This window comes from Schistocerca cancellata, chromosome 2, assembly GCF_023864275.1.
Source record: "Schistocerca cancellata isolate TAMUIC-IGC-003103 chromosome 2, iqSchCanc2.1, whole genome shotgun sequence".
Classification (NCBI taxonomy): Eukaryota; Metazoa; Arthropoda; class Insecta; order Orthoptera; family Acrididae; genus Schistocerca; species Schistocerca cancellata.
In genome coordinates this window covers 205,341,513-205,355,569 of record NC_064627.1, presented here as the reverse complement: position 1 = coordinate 205,355,569, position 14,057 = coordinate 205,341,513, and the positions used below count along the sequence as shown (strand labels likewise).

Sequence of the window (14,057 nt, the reverse complement as noted above, 5' to 3'; positions counted from 1 at the left end):
TCTTTTTACATACTTGATCCTGTGCTGCCTTCACTATTTCATCTCTCAAAGCTACTCATTCTTCTTTTACTGTATTTCTTTCCCCCCATTCTTGTCAATCGTTCCCTAATGCTCTCCCTGAAAATCTCTAAAACCTCTGGTTCTTTCAGCTTATGCAGGTCCCATCTCCTTAAATTCTCACCTTTTTAGCAGTTCTTAAGTTTTAACCTACAGTACATAACCAATAGATTGTGGCCAGAGTCCACATCTGCCCCTGGAAATGTCTTACAATTTAAAACCTGGCTCCTAAATCTCTGTCTTACCATTATAAAATCTATCTGAAACCTTCCAGTGTCTACAGGCCTCTTCCACACATACAGCCTTCATTCACGATTCTTAAACCACTTGTTAATCATGATAAAGTTATTCCTCTTTCATTCCTGATCTCCATTCCATATTCGCTTACTACTTTTCCTTCTCTTCCTTTTCCCACTGTCAAATTCCAGTCCCCCATGACTATTAAATTTTTTCCTCCCTTCACTACCTGAATTATTTCTTTTATCTCATCATACATTTCTTCAATCTCTTAGCCATCTGTGGAGCTAGTTGGCATAAAAATCTGTACTACTGTGGTAGGCATGGGCTTTGTGTCTATCTTGGCTACAACAATGCGTTCATTATGCTGTTCGTTCACCTCGCAGCAGGAGGAACTTGTACAGCTAGCCCTCTTTGGAAAGACGGGGAGAGGGGGAGGGGGGGGGGGGGCGACACTGGTCCACACTCATCTTCGTCTGTGAGGGGGGTGCACAATGTGGAATGACTTAAGGACAAGGTGCCCTTGGTATCACCCGTGGGAGGATGGTAAGCTGCTGGTCAAGACGGCAGTGGAGCTTCTGAAGACTGCGAAGGTATCAATAAGGGTACCAAAGATCCTTAAGGATGTCTCTCCAAAGACTCTGTTCGAGAAAATAGGGATCCAGAACCCAAGAGTCTCAACAGAGGACTGGAAAGTAATAAACCAGAACGAAGGACGAACCCAGGTGGTGGAGGTCGGAGAGAAGTCCGTGAAGGCAATGCGAGAGCAAGAACTGAAATTGTTTTTAGGGTTCTTGCAGGTCACCATCAGGGTAATCAAAGACATCAAAGGCAATGATGGCAGTGAGACGGAGACTGGAGGTGCTGCAGATTAATATGCAGCTCAGTAAAGGGGCCACTGCTGCCCTGAGCCACTGCCTGGGGACACAGGAAGTGGATGTGGCCCTGATACAAGAACCCTACTTATACAAAGGGGGTACATTGTGCCTCGGTGGCACTGGAGGTAAGCTGATTTATGCTAGAAATGTAAGAAACTCCAGAACATGCATTTATGTAAGAAATGGTATTTCTTTCATGCCAATGATGGATTTCTGCTCCAGGGAACTAGTGATCATCAGGATGCAGCAATGCGAGGAAGGTATCTCGAGAGAATCGTTTTTGGCCTCAGCATACCTTCCTTACGAAGAGAGCTCTCCTCCACCTTTGGAGGTAAGGAGATTGAAAGAAGCTTTCCATCGGCAAGGCGACCCACTGTTGGTTGGATATAACACCAATGCCCACAAACTAATGTGGAGCAGCAAGGACACCAACAGTAGAGATGAGCACCTTCTTGAATTTCTCTCGTCTAACAACTAGGAGGTCAAGAATAGGGCAATGAACCTACATTCAGGAATAGTAGGAGCGAAGAAGTAATTGACATAACCTTTGGCTTGATGATGGGCAGCTATGTGAAACAATGGCATGTGGCATTATGGCCATCCTCATCAGACCACATGTACATTAAATTCAAGGTTGAAATGGGAATCAGACAGACCATGGCCTAGAGGAATCCCAAGTAAACAGACTGGGAGACATATAGGAGTGACCTTCACTTAAGCTTATCGGAAATTAAAATCTCGATAAGGAATCCAGTAGAGTTTGAGGAAGTAGCACAGGCTGTTACCTATGCCATAGTGACCTCATACCAGGACAACTGCACAATCACCAAGAAGTGCACAAATAGGAGTGTGCTTTGGTGGAACAATAAGCTGCAAACACAAAGAAAACAGGTACAAAGACTGTTTAACCTAGCGAGACGTAAAGGACAATGGGCAAAATATTGTGAGGCCCTTGTCAACTACAACCTTGCAATTAGACAAGCAAAGAGGCATCCTGGAAGGCATTCTGTGAGGAAGAAGAGAGCACGGCTGTTCAAGCCAGACTTAACAGAAGCCTCACTAGAGTACCAACCAATCCAGGAGGTACGCTGAGGAAGGAGGATGGGGAATATACAAAGACAGCACTTGAGAAGCTGAAACTGGTCCTCAAAACTCTTTTTCCTCAATATGCTCTGGCAGATAATGCAGACCAGAATGTGATCCTGGAGAGACAATGGTTCTCAGGCACTCAAAGAGAGGACTGGGAATTGGCCAAGGAGTGTGTGGACTTCAATAAAATCCAATAGGCGATGGGAACATTCCAACCATTCAAGTCACCTGGCCAAGACGGAATCTTTCCAGCTCACCTGCAATAGGCAGGAGAGAATCTCATAAGAGTCCTATGCAGGTTATTCAGGGTTAGCCCAGCAGTAGGAATCATCCCCAATGGTAGGAGGGCACTGAAGGTTATCTTCACTCCTAAGCCAGGGAGAATTGATCATACCAAGGCCAAGGATATGAGACCGATCAGTCGGCCCTCCTCCATTCTCAAAACATTGGAAAAAACTGGTTAATGTGTATGTTGGGGGAGGAGGCTAATTAGGGCCCCTCTATATTCAAACCAACACCCATATCAACCAGGTAAATCAAGTGAGACAGCTCTCCATCAACTCATTGGGAGGGTGGAGAAAGCACTTCACTTTCAAGAATAGCCCTCTGCATCTTCCTGGACACTGAGGGGGCCTTCAGTAACACGGCCTTCGATTCCATAGTAAGGGCAGTAGAGGTGCATGACCTAGCGACCACTATATGTAAGTGGACTAGGGCCATGCTTAGTGGAAGGAAGGTAGAGGCTGTCATGATGAATGAAAATATGGTAATAAACACCACTAGAGATTTTCCACAAGGCAGAGTTCTGTCCCTTCTATAGTGGAATCTAATGGTGAATGAACTCATTGAGGAACTAAATTCCAGACCATGCTTTTGCCAAGGATACGCAGATGACCTTGTCATAATAATACTTGGTAAATTTACTGACACAGTTAGAAATTTGGCACAAGGTGTATTGGACATTGTGCAAGACTGATCCATTAGACACGATCTAAGGGTTAATCCTATGAAGACTGTTGTGGTGCTATTCATGGAGAGGCATATCCAACATTCAAGTTGGAGTCTACAGCTCTTCGATGAAACTCTACCTGTGAAGGGGATAGTGAAATATCTATAGGTAACCTTAAATGAGAAACTAACACAGACCCCTCACATTAAGAGCAAGCATCTGCTCCAAGGTGAAAGGAACTCTAGTGAGTACCAGAAGGGCTTGTGGCAAAAACTGGGGCCTAAGCCCCAGAGGTCTGCACTGGATATACACCACAGTGCTTAGACCTGGGATTTCCTACAGGGCCGTAGTGTGGTGGAATAAGATAGAACAGGGGTTGCAGCTAAGGAACTTGCTAAGGTGCAGAGAGGGGCCTTCATAGCCGTAACAGGTGGAATTAGCAGCACACCAAACACTGGGATGGAAGCCATGCTGGACATGATGCACTACACCTTTGGGTCAAGACTGAGGCAGCAGCTGGTGCATACAGACTTAAAACATAAAAACTGGATCTCATTGGGATATTCAGAATCACACACTAAGATAGTGAGTGAGGTAAATATAAGAATGGCTGGGTAAATGGCAGTGGACTATATAACTACCAACTGCTTCAACAAGCCTTATAAAATGATAATTGGAAGCAGGGAGCAGTGGGAAAAAACAGTTCGACACAGTACGGGGGACATTGTTTGGTTCACCAATGGATCGAAATAAGACCAAGGCACTGTGGCAGGGGTGTATGGGGTTCAGCCACGGGGCAGGGGTGTATGGGGTTCAGCCACGACTGGAGGGCATCATCTCTCTAGGAAAGCTGGCCTCGGTATTCCAAGCTGAATTACTGCAATCAGGGCATGTGTGAAGGAGGGTATGCGTAGGTGCTACAAGGACAGTAGCATCTACATCTATTCAAACAGCCCTGATATCACTGGCAGCTGCTGCAACAAGATCTAAGGTTGTTGCAGAATGCCACAGGGCTCCCCGGTGGAGCTTGGGGGAAGCAATAGGATAAACCTAGTGTAGGTCCCTGGCCACTCAGGGATCTGTGGCAATGAACAAGCCGACAGATTGGCCAGGATGGGGGCAACAACTCCATTCACTGGACTGGAACCTGTACTGACAATCACCAAGGCTATGATCAAACTAGAACTACGGAACTGGCTTAGGAAACAGTATGTAGAATACTGGACCAAGGTCTATAAACAAAAACATGGTAAGGTAATGATGCTTAAGCCATGTTTTAAAAGAAGCTCTGTAATCCTGGGATTGAACAGGAAAGAGATTAAACTCATGACTGGAATGATGCCCGGCCATCAGAATTTCAAAAAACACCAACATACAATGGGTATAACGGAAGAAGACCCTAAATGTAGGGCCAGTGATGAGGGTGAAGAGACTGCATCACGCCTAATCTTCGAATGCATGACATTGGAGAGCAAGAGATACAGAATTTTCGGGACAACTAGACCTGAAGAAATCGTGTCTAACAAAAAAAAAAAAAAAAAAAAAAAAAAAAAAAAAAAAAAAAAAAAAAAAAAACCTTGGTAAAAGGACTCCTTGCATTATTTGGCTATACTAGATGTACAGGGAGCGATACTGCACAATAAACTCTGTTTCAGTGTGAGCAGTGGTGGGTTAGATCAAAGCTGTTTTAGCTTCCCTGTCAAAATCAAATCAAATCACTGCTGTTTGTAGTAACTTACCCATACTCCTATTTTTTTATTCATTATTAAACATAAACATACTCCTCCATTACCCCTATTTGATTTTGTATTTATAACCCTGTATTCACCTGACCAGAAGTCCTGTTTCTCCTGCCACCGAACTTCACTAATTCCCAATACATCTAACTTTAACCTATCCATTTCCTTTTTTAAACTTTCTAACCTACCTACCCAATTAAGGAATCTGAGATTCCAAGCTCCAATCCGTAGAACACCAGTTTTGTTTCTCCTGATAACAATGTCCTCCTGAGTAGTCTCCGCCCGGAGATCTGAATGGGGGACTATTTTACTTCCGGAATATTTTACCCAAGACGTCATCATCATTTAATCATACAGTAAAGCTGCATGCCCTCAGGAAAAATTATGGCTGTAGTTTCCCCTTGCTTTCAGCCATTCACAGTACCAGCACAGCAAGGCCGTTTTGGTTAATGTTGCGAGGCCAGATCAGCCAATCATCCAGACTGTACCCCTGCCACTGCCGAAAAGGCTGCTGCCCCTCTCCAGGGACCACGTTTTGTCTGCCCTCTCAACAGATACCCCTCCATTGTGGTTGCACCTACGGTACGGCTATCTGTTATCGCTGAGTCACTCATGCCTCCCTACCAACCTCAATGGTTCATGGGGGTGAAATACAGTAATCATAACATATTGTGAAATATTTGTAATTTATAACTGAAAAAATTATACATTGTTAACAATGCCATGACATAAAATTGTGTTATAAGCATATAATAAACAATACATAAACAAACAAATAAATGGAAAATTATAAGTAGGGAGGAAATTTACTGAAGAAACAGAAAATGTTGTAGACAATAGCTGAGAGAAACTTAGTATTTTTGTACGGCTCTCAAGTGTTTCCTGATGGATTAACCAAATGAATATTTTAGAATTTTGGTAGAAAATTTGACAACAGATGATCATAGAAATCAAAAGCATTTTTGATAGAAATAATGTCTGAATACTGGAAATAAAAGTGTGTTCTAGGGAAAAGATGCCTCTCCTACCCCCCCCCCCCCCCAGCATTAAATTTAAAAGAACAGTTATACAGAAGACTATATGAAATCACAAGCAATATGAGAACAAGAAAGAAAACTGAAAACAAATATGAATACAGACACATAGGAAACAACAAAGAAAAAAGAAGAGAAACTGGAGGACAATCATTGTCAGTCAGTGCGATATTTTAAAAGTGTAATAATGGCCCTGTGATTTATTGACAACATGCATCCATTCTCCAATATGCTGTATCACAAATACTGGAACTTCTTCAATACTGAATAATTGAAGTGAAGACATTCATTCACATATCTTCCATTTATCCCCCCATTTCTCCATAATAAGCCATCTGCCCTCAATGCCTACCAATTATGATTGAGCAACTGTGTGTCAATGTCCCTCTGAATTTTGTCAAACTACAGCAACAATTTGAGTCAATCTTCCCAGTACAATGTTAGTTTCTTCGATAAAGTTTGCACACATTCTAATACTAATGAAGAGAGAATGAAGTCTTCTGTAATCAGTTTGATCTCTTCAGTTTGGTTTACTGATATAACAGTATCCCTATACATGGTAGACTCCACCTTTAAGATAATACTCTCAAGAACACTGAAAATAGTGCACTCTCAGGGAAGAAATGTACAAATGCAGAACTTTACAAGTAAGTAGAGAGAGATCTGATATGCAAATGATCCAAGTACGGTGACAATGTGCATGCCCAAAGGCTGTGCAGTGCCATTGAAATCAGGCAGGGAACTAAAAAGAACGGCGTATAGTGGAAGAGTCATAAATGTGGTGATCGCATCCCAACTCAAGGAGAACATTAAACAGGTGCAGAACGCCAGGTGCACAAACTGCAGCAGGCTGGTCAACATGTCAATGTGGCTCGTCAGGTCGATCATTTGGAATGTTCCGTCAGACGATGTTGGGAGCAGTGCACACAAGATGACATCCACGTGTCACGTACCAGGTCTGGAGCAACCAGGAAGACTACGAGATGAGAGGGTCTAACCATCATGCGGCAAGTGATCAGGGGTCCTACAGTAACTCGCTCCATGATACAAGCACATATATGGGTGCCAGCTGTTCCACAAACCATTTCCAGATGCTTTGCAGGTGTGATTTTGCAGTCCAGGCATCTTTGTTATGTACTGCCTTTAACACTGAGACACAGGCGAAATTCTTTGAAGTTGTGTCGAGCCTGAATGATATGGACTGACACAGACTGGCAAAATGTGGTGTTTAGTGATGTATCCTGAATAGTTTTGGGGATGGATGATAATTGCATATGGGTTGTAGGCATCCTGGTGAAGGTGGTATAGGTTCACTCATGCTGTTGCGCACCACAGCTAATGCGATGGATAATGGTCATGGGGAAAGGGGTGGAGTGAGGGGAGCATAGCCTATGGTAGCTGGTCCCTTTGATTGTGGTATATGGAACCTTAAAAGGCCAGTGAATCAATTATGAGGGAGTGTTACTCAAATTATTTCCATCTCGTTTCCAAAGAGTAAGTATAATCAGTCCTGTTACACATACCCAAGGAAAACACAGCCCTACTTTTTTCTTGATTTAGACATATGTCTACAATAGCATTGTAAATAATAATTACACATTCTGAACTCAACTGTGACACTGTCCATTCTGAAACATTTCAGTTGTTTGAAGTAAGTGATGAACAACAATTAAAAAAGCTTTTCTGAAGCTGACTGAATCTGGTGTAACACACAAAACACTAGTCTGTGTGTATCCCGTTTAGTGCTTTTAAATAAATATTCAAACAGAGTTAGAGTCTTGTTGCAATTTTACAGTAAGTGTCAACATCAGGAGGGGAATAGGGGAGTGGAAGATAGGCACTGAGAAGGTAGAAGGAATTGAGATGGTGAAAGACAGGGGAGGGGGAGGCAAGAGAGAGAATGAAGATACTACATAAAAGAATACAAACACTGAAAGGACATACAAGAATTTTTGTACAACAGATGAGGATTTTTAAGCCAGCTAACTGTTCATCAAGAACTGTTGCCATTCAGAGTTCACCTCAAAGGGTAAAATTCCACTTATGATGTTGGTGGCTTTTCTGTTGACTGTCGCTGCTGGTAACAGCCCACTTAATGAGTCAATGATGTCAACAAGATGAACCATGAGTCAAATGTAGTTAGCCAATTAGAATCTTCTTTGTAATTTCCTATGGTTCACAAATAAAGTTAGCTGGTATTTTGATCTATTAGGTTAGAATGTTGCTACATCATTAGAGATTTCAGCAAAAATGGAAACAAGACATAAATGTAGGTTATTGCAGTGACAAATGATGAATTTATGTCTCAGGATACATTAAATATCATTCTTTGTAATTTCCTATGGTTCACAAATAAAGTTAGCTGGTATTTTGATCTATTAGGTTAGAATGTTGCTACATCATTAGAGATTTCAGCAAAAATGGAAACAAGACATAAATGTAGGTTATTGCAGTGACAAATGATGAATTTATGTCTCAGGATACATTAAATATCAATCTAATATGGCAACCATTATTTTCATGTTGAGACTAGTTGCCTTCGCTAACTCTCTAGGAAATTATCACATTTCAAACTGTCCTAGGGTTTGGGCTATGTTACAGGTCAGTCTGTTGTCAGCACATCTAGCTTTCCCCATTCACATTCTTGGGCTTCACCAACTCACAATTAGACTGCCACATTCCAACATCACCTAGGCCTCAAGCTTCATTACAGGTTAGTCTGTCAGCACATCTAGTTTTTGCAGCCACCACTTGCCAACAACGGCACACAACACAAGAGCCACCAAAATCCTAAGTGCATTTCAGCCCTCAAAGTTTCCACTTCCCAAGAAGCTTTTTTCCATCTCTCTTTTGCCTACTGAATGATGTGTAGTATTATTACTTTTCTGTTCAATGAAAGGATTTCAATACTTTTAACGTAACACATTAATTATGTTACTGCTACATCTTTACATTATTTTACACACTAGCATTACTGCAAACAAATATCGTTAATGAAACAACACTTTCTCTATTTATTGCTGCAGTCCTCCAAGAACTTTAAAATGCAAGTATTCCGCACATAAGGTTTGGCCAACACATTCCCATGGGATAAAACACTTCCCAAAAAAATATTTATCATTGTGGGAGATGCACATACTGGTTGCAAGAATGGCAAAAAACAAGACAAACAGTACTAATTTTGGAATGATTAAGTGAATGAAGGACTCCATGTTACTAGAAAGACTACCAATGGTTGTCGGAAATTAAAGATACAGTCCTTTGTTACAATCATGTCATTTAGGAAAAACATCTTAAAAGTGTTCACATTCAAAAAATGGAAATTCCACAAGTAAATAACAATAATATGGAAACGGTATATTGCTACTCACCACAGAGACATGGTGTTGAGTCACAGAAATGCACAAAAAAATGAATGTTAAAATATTTAGCTTTCTGATGAAGTAGTCCTTCCCAAGTAGAAAAACACACAAATTCACACAAGCCCAACTCAAAAATACATGACCACTGTGTCTGGGCTTTCACAGTTAGGGACTGGCAGTCAGATACAGTGGCCATGTGTGTGCAAGTTTTCTACTTCAGATGAAAGACTGTGTCAAAAAGCTTAGATATTTCAGCATTCTTTTTCTTTGTGCCTATCTGTGACACAATGACTTCTCTAAGTGGTGAGTAGCAGTCTATCCTTTCCACATTGTTGTTATTGTTCACATTTATGTACTCATCTAATGGTAAAAATAAAATGGCTTATCAAAATGTTCAGGTATCATCTGTATTAAAAATTTAATCCAAAGGGCCATATAAAATCCATTAAAAAATAAATAAAAAGCATAGACTGTTGTTACTACCCGCATTTAAATAAATAACACACAATTTATTTTTTTAAAAAATATGTTAGTGTGTAACAATGACACACACAAATGCAGATATATTTATTTGTGCTTTTCACCTTTTCTGAGAAAGCACTGGTTCGTATGACTCCAATGAACAAAAAATAGGAACAGGTTACACAGAGAGATGCAAGCCATTCATAAAATCTTGCTCCTTTCTGTCTCTCTGCCTTTATTAAAAGAGAGTTTGGCATATTATGTTCCTATCTTCAAATTTCCTGATGTTGTGCTATTTTTCCTATGTATTCAAATTACAAGGAAGATCATTCAGATTCTGAAAGCCACATTCAGCATGATCTCATTAGCCACACTACTCCCAAACTGTAGTAATAGGATTTTAATGATTTTTACTGTGTTTAGGTGCTACCGCTTTTATTTCAAATTTTCATGAGAAAATTTCAGTTTATAATGATTGTAGTGCACTGCATTTGACAGAAAAAACACACACCTAAATATCTGAGCTTGCTCCTAAGAGGTGGGTGGTAAAAGTAAGTATTTGTATGTAATACGTAGTTTAGCAGTCATGTAACATGTAAGTTCCAAAATTCTGCCATTTTTCTTATTTTCAGGATTGTGTAGTCCCAGCCCTCATCACAGGAGGTGAAGCATGTTTTGAAATTAATGTCCCACCACTGAAGAGTTCATTAAAAGTGGAACATAAGTCTATCTGGAAAATTGGTTGGACAGACAAACATCTGGAGTTTTTGCAAAGCAAGCAGTCCACATTCATCCAACGCAATATCTTTAAAGACTCCAAAGAAATCAAGAATCAAAATGACTAGGTAGGGAGATGAGTCTCAACCAACGTGTCCAGTATATTACACAATGCAGAATTCAATTCATTACCCCAAAACACTAAATAGTGTAAAGGTAAAGGCATTGTGAGATGGCAATAATTCAAATGGAAACTATCCAGTGTAATGTGTTGTATAAGAACAACAGCAAAGCACTACTGCTAACTTATTATTTTTGTCTTAATCACCAAAACACGTTACATGTTGTGAATGACATACCCTACAGTACATGCAGTACCACCACCAGTGCCTGAGTTGACACACATATAGGAACTGCATGCACCACAAATGAAGTATTTTGATGTGTTGATTGGTTTCAAAACTACTGTGGCTAATAACACACTTACCCTTCTTGACCTGTGAACCAGTTAGCTTTGAGCATATGAACTGACACAGTCTGGAATGTGGTACAGTGTTGACTTTTTCACATGTGGAGAGCACTAGCAGATACAGAATAATGTAAAGTGTCATAAAATGCACCAAAAAGTACTGTATGTAGAATGTTTTTGTAACCAAGCTTTTGTTATCGAGGCAGTAAAGAACAATACAATTAAAATACTGTTTGGTAAGACAGAAGGATCAAATTCTTAACTACAAATCTGAATTTACTGAATAATTAGATGGTGGCATCCAGAAACTAGTCAGAACTACAACGAAGCTACATCTGTTCAGCATGTGTGCTAAAAGCTAACAACTTTCTATTTGTCTTGTGTGTGTTTTAATTACAACAACAAAATTGCTTTTTTTTTTTTTGCATGTTAAAAGGAATAGAAGAATATAATGAGAAACATTTTGCAGTTAAAGAATTCTGACACCAAATAGTATGGAACACAAATGTTTAATAGAAGTAAACAACCTTTATTCTCGAATTATTGAAAATTCAACATGCAATCCTGCAACAAGATATGAAGCACAGGAATTACATGAGCTGTCAAAAACTTAGGTCATTACTAGTCAACACTGTAACTTGCACTTGCATTCTCTTCCAGTAAACCAGTTTTAGCCTCATATTTAAATTTTATCTTGTCTATGACGATATTATGGAAAAAGTTTAGTCACAAGTTGACTTTCAAGTTAGTCCCAACAAGGGTTGAAAACTAAAACGAACTGTTCTACTGACATAGAAGGTATGTATAAAGAGCACTGATAACCAGAAATGGAAAATAACCTTGACAATGGTTTTTCAAAACTCTGTTTTATCATGACAATTCACTTGCTTATGTGTGTGTCTCAGCTACCTGTTGGAATGAAAAAGAATAAGAAAGAAAAAAATGGTAAAAACAGAAATCACAATTCTTTGTTTATAAACATTCTACTTAAAATATGTTCAATATATTGGCACACAAGGTGGTGGGGGGGGGGGGGGGGGGGGGGAGAAATAATGGGAAAAGAATCTTTCCCACATCTCACTAGTACACTCACTTCCTAGAAAATATCTTTCTGCACATGTGGATGTATTATTAATACAATCAGAGTTCCATGTACACTGCAACTACCACCTTTCTTTCACAGAGTTTATGGGTGATCAATTATAAAGTTCAGACTTTTAAAACACCTACACAAATAGTTAGAAACTTCATAAAACATTAGAACATATTTTCAGCATACATGAAAAACCTAAAATCCAGTAGAAGGTGTAATACCAGCTGCAATTGTGAAGTCTAATCATTTGCTCCACATAGTGTGTTATAGTAAGCGAGAGACTGCATATCACAATGCCCGTCACCACAGTTCAGAATACGAAATGGTTTTCATTAATTTTTTAATCTTCATCTCCTTCACAACTACAAACAATACTAGCCCCCCTCCCTCGTACCCCGCTGACGTACTAATAAAGAATGGGCAATATATATTCGGGAAAACAGCAGACAACGAATAATTCTGTTATTTGCTAAAGTGATTGATTCCTCACTTAGCATACACTCACTCAAAAACAATCTGCAATTACACTGTGAAGTTATTTTAGAATATACGACAAAATGGAATAGAGTTCATAGTATTACCACAATGTACGTAAACCACAACAACTTGCAAGTTTTTGAAGAACCTCGAGAGACAAAAATACGATGACAGCCTTTTGGAAGTAGTGACAATCGTCTTCACCAAACACATTACGGGTTATTTGCAGTAAACGCGTTTAATTTTCGCCCATGTGGTGCAACTGTGACACTGGCATTTACAAATCAGACGTTTGTAGAACGTGCACACGAACCTAAGACTTTGTAAACAAAACTGACAAGTATACAAACCTGGTTATGCTGCATAAACATAGTGATAATATTTTACACTACCATTTCTAGCCTTTACTTACTGCACTCCACAGAAATAACTATCATTTGTTTCTTGCAGAACTATACGCTCTGACTACGTAGCTACAGTTGTAAAATTATACAGTCATGTGTCACTTCAGTACTATAATCAATGGTTCCCGGGATCACTGCCCACTCTCGAAACATGCGAAAAAACTCATATACAACATGAATTCACATCAGATTTTCCGTACCTTATAGAAATGATGACTTCCAGTTGATGCGATCACAATTAACCCGTAATACTACTTCTTACAATCATCATATCACCAAAACATGAACCACCTTACTTCAAGCAAAAACTACATTCTATGACGTCAACTCGACACAGCCTTCTCCGTGCAACAATCTGTGTTGGACGGAAAGAACGCAAGAAAACGTTTATTTTCGTTAAAGAAGAACTTAGAAATAATCAACATTTTTCAGATTACTCTGATGACAAAAACTTCCAAGATATGTATAACAAGTTTAATTGAGGGATATATTACAAAATTGTTGCAAAAAATAAGTGAATATGTAAATACTTCAAAACTGAAGCTTTTATGGTTATTTTATCATCTTCGGATGTCTTAAAAAGAGTGAAATCTGAATCATCATCATAAATTTATCTGTTAAAATGTTTATCGACTTCCGTATCGTTTCCCAAAAGTGTAACTTTTAGTTCTGTAGTGTCACTTCATAATTTAACAATAGGTCTAACTTTGAAAAAACGAGTTTTAAATTTTCTCACAAGAATATTCCAAGTTAACGCTTCCCAGTTAGTTGAGCTTTTTCTAGATTTGCAAAAGATAAAGCTATATAACTATGTACAATCGGCTGATCATAATCAACTCAAGTAATAAATCAAAAACCGTGTGGAAAGTAACAGCTAGCAAGAAAGGCTCAATAACATGCATGAAAAATTATAATGGTGTTACCTCCGACTAAACACTCATATGAAATGTACAATAGCAATGTCATAAATATTGTTAATAAACTTTCTTCGTCAATGAATAGTTATGGAGCCACTCATTGTTGTAGTTCATACAGATTAACACAACCAAATGACAAGTAACAACTATTGAAGGAGCAAAATAAATTTTTG

The 14,057-nt window shown here is 39.3% G+C and overlaps 1 long non-coding RNA gene across 1 annotated transcript in view; it reads right to left on the bottom strand.

The window, feature by feature from the left end:
* The window catches only part of LOC126161537 (uncharacterized), a 142,308-nt gene extending 129,019 nt beyond the window's left edge, over positions 1-13,289 (bottom strand). The window contains exon 1 of the long non-coding RNA XR_007534929.1: positions 13,168-13,289. This is a non-coding gene — a long non-coding RNA (uncharacterized LOC126161537). The remainder of the gene's footprint in view (positions 1-13,167) is intronic.
* Between the last annotated feature and the right edge of the window lie 768 nt (positions 13,290-14,057).